Here is a 10,399-nt window from a genome sequence, read left to right on the forward strand (position 1 = left end):
TCAGATGAAAGCATAATAGATCATTATACTGCACAGAGGTAACTTCTTACTTTCAGATTGTTAGTAATTCATTCTGCGTTTATATTCTCCAGTAATGTTTTTTATCCTTGTGGATGTCATAGCAGACACATGTGAATATGTAATCTGTTTCCAAAATTTATGAGATTTGTCGTCTCACTTTTAACTGTCATTGTGATGGAGTGTTTTAGGTTACCATCAAATTTGGAAAAAGGAGTATTTCTTCATATAAATTTTAAAATGCTTTGCTTTGACATTTTGTTCATCATACTAAGTTCTTGTATTGAAGATACAGATGTAAAGCAGGTATGTTTGTGCCATTCCTCAGTCATATATTTCAATCTCTAAAAACTCATTTCTTTCCATAATGCTAAGTAGGAATGACCTAATTTCTAAAAGTCAGAGCAAGAGCTAGTTTGGGCTTTTAGTATCGTGTTTCTGCTGAGATAATATTCTAATTTACAGTCTTCTGTCATTGCTTCTATATTGCAATCCACCATGCAACACACATAGAATTTCTCTAAACACTAAACTTTGGCTTCTGTTAAAGGCTCAAAGTACTTGGCAAGAGTCACTGAATCACACAATTATGAGAGCAAGCTGACTGCTAAGAAATTACACATAAAAATATCAATTTGTGATTACACAGGCTGTCACATTTGTGTGATTTCCCTACTGCTTCAGCAGCGTGCAACAGATGCGGCTCTTTCTTCAAATCCACTTGTGCATGTTTTTTAGTAACTGTTATTCTTCTTGATTCAATGCATCGCTTTTCTTCTTTCTCCTCTCCTTTAATAATATAATATAAACTTTAAATATTAATCTAAATCAAAAAGTTTTTAATCCAAACTTTATTAGTGTTTAGACTATTTAGAATTCCTGTATGTCTTGCTGACAAATCTTACTTGTGATACATAGTTAGTCTGACTATTTTATTTTTAGAGGTCATATATTTGCAACATTTCCAAATCACTACTATAGATGAGAAAATTGCATGGCAAAAGAAAAGATAAATACAAATAGTATTAATTAGTTTGATTCATCTAGTCAATAATGTTTCCTCCTGTGTGATTATCAGTTTTTAGATGTAAGATAAATATATGAACAATTTAACCCCTTTACTGTGAACTAACCATACTAACAATCCTTTCCTTTTTTTTTTTTCAATAAAGGGGTTTTTTAAAGTATAAACTAACCTCTCATTAGAGGAAAGTATTATCAAACTTTTCTCAATGCCCAGCACATTTGGCATCAGATCTTTTGTCATCAGTGCCTTCTCTTTAGGAATTAATATTCACTTGCAGGTTCAGTAGATATTGTCAGTGTGTATGTATATCATGATCATGATTCTATATATGATGATATGGCAAACAACACCAGAAATATTGCAAAAAATTGGATTTAATTCTTCCATCTAAAAGTATTTCGACTCAACTACCAACATTCTGCCACAAGATGGCCTCTGCGTCTAACAAAACCATGTATTTCACACACTGAAAACTACATGAATAAAACACTACTAAAAAGTAAAAGCCACCTAGATACTCCACGCAGTATCAGACACTGGAAAAAGTTACCCAGAGAAGTTGTGAATGCACCATCCCTGGAGGTGTTCAAGACCAGACTGGACACTGCCAAGAGTAACTTTGTCTAGTGGAAGGCTGGAAACAGATGATCTTTAAGGTCCCTTTGGAAACACACATTCTATTATTTTATGATCAAGAGCATCAGTGCAAGGCACCAAGAATTGTGGGCATTTCAGTAGCATCTATGCAAAGGGAACAACTGCATTCAGCCTCCTCTTCCTGGGAATTTGAGATTATTTTTCACATTAATTGAACAGTAAAAATATATGAAATTTGCTCATGTTCAAATCTAATTTGCAAATATGAATCAAGTGACTAAGTAAACAATATATTTTATGAAAGACTGTAAAAATTATTAATAAGGTAGAATAAAAAATTAACAATTTTAAATATAACACTTCATGTTCTCCTCTGAGGAGGTAACCTTTAGGTCTGCTGGTTATTTTTCTCTTCTTACAGTAATTCTCACATTCTGAAACTAGTAACTAGTCTTGCTGTGGACCAGCAAAGCTAAGCTGGGTGATGATGTGCTTTTCCTCTATTCCTCTCCCTCCTCATCTCTCTCACCAGTTCTGCCTGGTGCTGGGCCTTTCCCAGCTATCTGCTCTAGGTAACCTTCACAGCTTTCATTCCCACGTTTTGGATATTTCATCTGCTGAAAAAGCATGGGTAGCATTCAGCACACACTTTCCCAGCTTAGAAAAACATTTTGGCAGAAAAGCATATTTAAAATGCACATTTTAACAAAACATTATATAAGCACCACATGAAAACCAAATATTCTTATGCCTTCCTACATTGTTTCTTTTGCTTTACCAGATATCCACAGAAGCATCCTCCTTGTTTAGGTCTTTTTAACCCCAGGGACTCTTGACAGGAGGAGAGAATGGGGGTGTGGGATGTGTATGTTTCCCTTCATGTTTAGTGTCAACCAACATTTTTATATCCAGATATGTTTTAGATTCCTTTCTTTTCAGTTAGAGAAGAGATTCTTCCCCTCTGAAGTTCAAAGGCTGTAAATGAAACCTCCAAACAAAATAGGTTTCAGATCAATGTGTATGGCCTTCCATGCAACAGAACATCAGCAGCAATAAGACACAAAATTGTAGCTCTTTATGGCTAAAGTAAATTAAGATCCAGTTGTAGCAGAATCAAAAGAGACCTTGTCAAAAAGGGAGTAGTATTGGGATATCGAATGAGGTAGGGGATATCAAATTCTCTAACCTTATGAAAGGAAGAATTCCTAACCACTCTCCTCCTTTCCAAATAGCAAATGCCAGTCACGTGCTGATATGGCTGAACTACTGATGTGGAAAGTCCAATTTCTTAACTAGCATCAACACTGTCTTTTCTTTTTCAGGCAATCAGATATTGTCTCCTAAAAGACAGGGCTCCCTCAGTGAGATTTAGACTCACTGAATTGCAGTCAAAATCTGGGAAAGAATGAGACCTAAATGGGGCAAATCTGCTTCTGTTCTATGTGTTTTTATTGACTATAAAAAGTATGTAGGACTAAGAGCAAAACCTGAACTGTATTGCTTAGAATGTGTCTGTTTTCCACCCCTAAAGAGAAGGTGAAGCTGTGTGTTTCTGCTAAACACAAATGAAGGCGGCTGAACAGAAAAGGAGCTAAGATAGGAAGCCAGTTGCTCATAGAGAAATCACGTAGACAACTACAATTTGGCTAACTGAAGACAGAAGTTAATTATTTAAATACTGAACAGCTAATCAGAAAAAAAAAGAAACACATATATTCCTTTTGAGACATTGTTACAGGACGGATTGCCAACTGCATCTGAGACTGATGAAGTTCAAAGGCATAAAGTAGACTTCGCATATTCCACATTCAAAATACAAATACTCTCTACTTAGTGAAGCAAGGCTCAACAGGCAGAATCAGTAAACTGCTTAATATAACAGATGTTTAATTAACAAAAATGAAGATGGCATTTAATCAATATCCCATCCAAGCCCCTTTCAGAAATGAGTTGTTTTATTCTTTCAATAGCCTTGGGTAAGTACTGTTTACATCTGTAGCAAAGTCATCTTGAACTATGAGAGTCTGAACTTTAAAGCTTCTCTCAAGTGAAGTGGGAGGGAGTTCACGTATAGAGCTGTTTGGTGGGAGAGCCTCAGTAGAGGCTCCTTCCAGCTCTTCTCAACAGCTCATTTCAGTGAGCACGTCTTAAGTGCAGTGAAATAAACTCCTGAAAAGGTAGGGCATTCAGAAAACTGGCATAAAATAGCCCAAATGAAATCAATCCTTCCTTTCCATATAATCTCTACACTTTACCTGAAGACACAACAAAAAGTCCTTGGGCATCTCCAATACACTCAGAAAAGTAGTCAACCAAAGGAACACAATATTTGCATTTCCTCTGGTTCTAAGCAGCAAAGTGGCTTGAACATGTGTCTCAATACCAGATACCTGCCTTTTCTGAGGCTCCTTCAGTCTCCTTTTTCATGCTAGAATACTTTCTCTGATGACTCTGCTTACTACTAATTATGCAATCATTATTGATACATGAGTAGAAACATGGTCCAAGCATGATGCTCTGAAAATATACTTAGAAGGTCTCCTAATAATTCTAGATAGCATGGATATTTGGAAAAGCACACACACAGCTATTTCAGCTGATCTGAAGCTGAGTTAGATCATATTATACAGAATAAAAACAACTTTCACATATAATACTACTGATGAGAAAAAGACATTATTAGTTAGTAATCTACTGTAATATTGCAATAAATCATAGTAATTCTCACAAGAATAGAAAAGCAGTGTTCATGTTCCATCCTTTCCCCTTGAACAATGAAAATATCATAAATACAAGAAAAATGATTCTATAATGCAGTATGCAAGTGTAAGGTCTTGTTCTTATATCTAGTCTATGAGAAAGACAAGACTTCATCGTTACTATTGTAACACTACTCTTAGTCTTTCAAAAAATTCATACGCTTTTGAACTCCCCATTACATATAAAAATTCATTATAACACAGTGAGTATATCCCCTTGACGGAATATTTTTTGAAAGCCATATATGGGGTCTTACATCTTACTGGCCTTTTTTGTCCTTTGAACACCTATCATATCATCAAGAACTTTTGTGCTATAGCTTCCCAAGTGGAAAAAACAGTGCCTCTTCGACTTGTTAATATCCTTTTAAATCCATACATAACCATTATAATCATTGTACTCTATTTAGTGGTCCATTTTGATAGTATGACTTCCAGAAATGTTATCACCCATTTAAATTTTGGCTTTTTGTCAGATTATGGCCAGAGCAGACTAATTACTTATCAGAAACTGAAAGGACTGGAAGGATTCCAGCTGGGGTTATTATTACTACATGATAGTTTCACACTGCAAGTGCCAATTCAGCCAGCAGATATCACAGAAGAGCTTCTACAAGGATATTATTTCTTGTATTTGCAAACTTGAAATCAATATGTAAAAAGTCATTTCACTAAGACAATGGTAAGTGAAGAGAGTCAATTTCTGTTCTTTATTTTTTTCTTATGACGTTTTGATGAAATCTCATTTCTCATAGAAAACAAGATGCTACAAATAATCAGACGTTTTCTTAGAACATCTGTCAAGCATGAAATGAAGCTGATACAACAACAGATTTTACGGTACTTATAAAACTAAATCCAAATGGTTTCAAGAATACTTTAGGTCATCTCTGTTTACACCCAGAGAAACTCCTAAAAGTCTAGATTTTTGTCAGTCCAGAGGTAAAACAAGGAAAGCCTTCTGCTATTTTTTTTAAACTACATAGACAATTTCCAAAATGTTCCAGAAATAAATGGCACCAAGAAGTGTGCACAGAGGAACAGCAAACTGCCAGCACCAGTCTAGAAGAGATTGTAGAGACCTCTGCAGCAAGGTGCATGGTTGTGCTCATGTACCTTCAAAAAGAATGAACTCAAAGTACCAAATCTTTGCTGAGCCCTTCTGCAGAGGTGGAATAGGTAAAAGATCATGCAAGAAGAGAAAAGTTCTCTACAGGAAACTATGAAAAAAGTCTTGTCTAGCAAGAAAAAAAGAAAAAAAATTAAAATTATTTTCAATTAGATAAGCACTCTACTGGTTGCTGAGCATAAACACAGATATAAATAGGGAATTAGAACTATTTCCCTCACCATCATAACCTTCCAGCAGGATTCAAAGGAGTACATACTGCAAGAATTTTAAATTGCAGTTTTTGAAGTTCATTAAATGTTTTAGAACAGCAGTCTTCAACAGTGGAGAACTGTAGTCACAAGGAGAGACATTCTTTGTCCATTTTTGTGTTCCTAGATTATAGAGATTGATATAAATTGGATGGGAATTATCAACATATCCTTTTTACCAGCTGTTCAATCCACCTCCACTTGCAAGCAGGCTCCTGCCACTCCTTGTCACATTGCACACAGTGTACATGGACATACACACATATGCACAGGCAATAGCCTGAGTTCATGTCCAAGAAAGTTATAAAATCAACCTGATTCATGGTTTCCTGGCTGACAATAAACTGCTGACAAGCTTTTGTCTCTTTTCTTCCTCAGTGACTGGTAACCATGGCTACCCAATGCAATAAAGTTCACTGATCCACAGTGCTGTAATTCAGGCTGTGTTTACTGCAACTGATTTTATTATGGAACCCCCAGAATATAAAACTAGTAATTCAGGGTGAAGTGAAAATTAGCTACTAGTTAAAATTTTGCTTGTATTTTAGTAAAAAATACATACCTTGTTGAACAGCATAATAACTTTTCCTGAATAATTTATGGCAGTCAGTCTGTCCCATTGAAATGTTCATATTAATTTTAATGAGCTTGTCAAAGCTCTCCTAGCCATTTTACATTGAATAGATTTAGCTGGGGTAATATTTTAACCCATTGTTCCTTTTAACCAACATAAAAAAACCTGTTTTCTACAAAATACCTTCTTTATTTTTAATTTATAGATTAGAATCTATAGTTCATTCAACTAGCAGTAACATTATTATCCAACATTATGATTCTCTATATTACAGATTATATTTCCATATCAATTTAAACTTTACCTCTGCAGGAAAAAATTAATGAAAATCTGGAAAAAAAGATAAACTTTTAGTTAATTGGCTTGGGGAGGAAGGCATTTCAAGTACAAGAGTTTGGATGTAGTATTTGTGTTTACGTTAGTGGTTTTTTACATAGTTTTAATTTACAATAGAATAAGTTTTCACTTTATTCTGAACAGACTAGGACACATCTGATGTATGTGTTTTTGTTGTTTCTCACTGTGTAGCTGCTCATGCTTCCATCCAATAATTCTCTACCTTTAACCACTAAAATTAGTTTGAATTATTGATAACAAATAGTATAGAAACTGATGTAGTATAGAAACCATCATTCCAATTTCACCTTTTTCCCTGAATATCTTCTTCCCTGAACTCCTGCTGGGCCTCTTGGAACCTTAGTATTTACCTGACAAGTTTTTTTATCTCTTCTTACCCTTGTCATGACCAGGACCAAACTGTGGTGTAAAAAGATACAAAAACTCTGTGTAAGAACTAAGCATAGCAGGTCTGTGTAGAAATGTAAGGAGCAGAAAAATATAATGTTATTACTGCTACATCCAAAGGGACAGGAACACACATCCTTTGACTGATCCAGTTTGGATTAGGTGACATAATTCTTTTCCGTGAGAATTGATCAATTTCTGTCAACTAATTCTGAACTACAGAAATATTTTAGCAATTTATTTGTATATTCATCATTGTGGTCAGGAGTGAAAACAATCTTCTTCAAAAGCGCATGAAACTCATTTGATATTTCTATATGGCTTGGCTGAGGTGAATTTCCATGAAAAAAAGGAGAAGGAGCAAATTTCTAATAACTCTTATTTTACCTGTAAGAAATAAAAGTCTGAAACCAAGTTTTGTAGATGGTATCTAACTTATTCTTCCACTGCTAGTTTTTCAGATTTTCTTTTTAAACTCAACACATAAATTTTTGATGTTAGTCCATGATGATGACAAACAAATACATCAGGGATGTGAGGACCCATTCAGTAAACAGACATTGTGCTCCTTAAAAATCGATGAATAATCAAGAATTCTATTCAAAAATTATGTTATATACAATGTTAGTCTAAAAATTTTGAAGATTAAGGGAAATCTAGAAGATTAAATTAAGTATAAGGAACTAGTACACTTTTAGATTAATTAATATTAGAAAGTGCTTACTTGATTGATTAATGTTATTTCAGTTTTAACAGGTTTGGTAACAGCTTGGTACAGCTCAAATGTTAGAAGTAGGAAAAAAATTCAGATATTTCTTACATTAGTGGTCCAGTGTTGCGGTCAGTAGTGGAATGTGTTCAATGTGGAGATTCTTAAGAGGAAGAAAAGACTTTCTATCACCCATGGTCAGAAAAAGTAATCTAGAAATACCTTTAGTGGAGGGAGGATGAGATGTGATTATAGCACCATACACCTGAAATTCCCAGTAACCACAAGGATGATTGTTGTTAGAGTACAAACCATAAGTACTTGAGTTTTAATTTTTTAAAATTTTATGTAATGGTAGGAATAGTTCTCATAACTTACTCCCACCTGTGTTAAAATTTAGCTACTGTGAAATGTGAAACAGGATAGACTTCCTTAGTGACGCCAAATAAAATGCTGATTCCTTGATAGATAGTTTATTTCAGTCTTCTAGAGGCCTGAGTCAGGGAGAATAGAGGTTACATGTAACAGATAAAAGTGCCTTGAGAACTTGCTTTAATTAGATGCTTCAAATATGCATGTTATTATAATGATTGCAAAACTATTTAAAAAAATGATAGCATGGAATGGAATGGCAAGTATTTATTTGTTTTCCCTCTTTGCCATGATACTACTACAATGTAACAAGGAATTTAAAAACGTTTTGTTTCCACAGGCCTCTAAGTCCACCCCTGGGCTACAAGAGGGTTTCTTATTATAAAATGAGATACAAGAAGAAAAAACATAGATGTACAATAAGTTGCCATAAAAGTCTGTATGATGTGAAAGAAGGTGACTTTATCTCCCATGAGAATTTTAAACTTTGAAATATGAAAAAAAATTGATTAAAGCATGCAGTTCTCCTCTTTATTGATGTATCTCTAAGAAAAAAGGTTCAAGGAAAATCTTTCAAATGAGCTTGTAAACCAAAGTGGAGGCTTATTCTGGCAATTTTTACACTTGTAATATTTTTTGTAGTATTCTGAAGTACAATTCTGACTTATTTCTTATGCTCCTAATTGATGCTGTTGGGGCTTTAAAATCTGTTGCAGACTTCCTTCTTTTACTATAGTCAAAATCATGATGGGGTTGCAGCCAACTTTATCTTTTGCAATTTCTTCATTTGCAGTGTAACCACCAGTGTTTGATGAATGTCAAGTACTAAAAAACCTCTTTAATTCTCATTGTATAGTTAGAATTACAGAAACTCTGAAACTGTAAAACAAATGAGCAGTTTTGTGAGTTGCCTAAAAAACAGCAAAACAAACCCCATTATTATCTGAGAAAACTGAGATCTAGAGAATCTGGAATTTGATTTTCCAATGCATTGAAGACATTTTGTACTTGGAGAACAAGTGCTCATTTCTGATCATTCTTTTTCCATCCTAGCCTCATGTTCACAGGAGAGTGACAATGCTCTGGAAAGTGATCTTGTTCTGTAGCAATAACTGTGAGCCTGGGCAAACTCCTTATGCCTGGACAAGGTGTAATCATATTTGTTTGCAATCTCGTGATGTTGCTTAGAAACTTAAAAAATTTGGTGTCTGCAAGAAGAAAACCAGCATTCTTATTTCTTTTATGTACTCACAGCACTAGATATATTAAAAAGGGGACATTTTAGGGCAGATATTTTTTGTTGAGGGGAAAATGGGAAATAATGGAAAAGAACACCACTGAACTATAATTGCCACAAAAAGACTGCCACAGACAACAGTGAAACTCCACAGGCCTAAGATGTCCACATAAATATGAATATCATCCAGATGATGGATAATATTAGGGCTATATTATGGTGAAATGAAAAAGCCTAGAACGTTATCAAACCATGCTTAAGAGCATAAGCTGTACCACTAACAGTTTTGCTTTAGGAAAATATGTCATCACAGGATGCCATAGCAATTCTTTCTTGGAGCAAGAGATTATGGCCCCTGTCAAATCAGACCTGAGGGACAATGATCCTATGTTGCATGTCTGACATTTCTACGTTTAAAAAAAAAGCCAATTTAATGAATCTATAGGTTTAAACACTCTAAAAACAAAGATCGTGTACACTATATTTTCTGCATCCTTTTACCCAGCCAAACAAATATTACCATTCAATTAAACATTTCCCTCAGGGAAGTAGGATGCTACTCATGGAATAAACTGATGTAGTGTGTTGGGAAGAGCATTTCCAGTAGGTGGAGGGAGGTGATCTTGCCCCTTACTCAGCCCTAGTGAGGCCATATCTGGAGTGCTGTGTCCATTTCTGGGCTCCCCAGTACAAGAGACATGGAGCTCCTGGAGCTGGTCCAGTGGAGGGCTACAAAGGTGATAGCAGACTGGAGTATCTATCTTATGGAGAAAGACTGAGGGAGTTGGGCCTGTTCAGCCTTGAGAAGAGATAACTGAGAAGGGACCTCATCAATGTCTATGAGTATCTGAAGGGAGGGTGCCAAGATGAAGCCAGGCTCTACTCTGTGGTGCCAAAAAATAGGACAAGAGACAACAGGAATAAGTTGATGTACAGGAAGTTCCATCTGAATATGAGGAAGAACTTTACTCTGTAGGTGACC

This window comes from Manacus candei, unplaced genomic scaffold (genome assembly GCF_025592945.1).
Source record: "Manacus candei isolate 608988 ecotype Guabito, Panama unplaced genomic scaffold, ASM2559294v1 h1tg000028l, whole genome shotgun sequence".
NCBI classification, from domain to species: Eukaryota; Metazoa; Chordata; class Aves; order Passeriformes; family Pipridae; genus Manacus; species Manacus candei.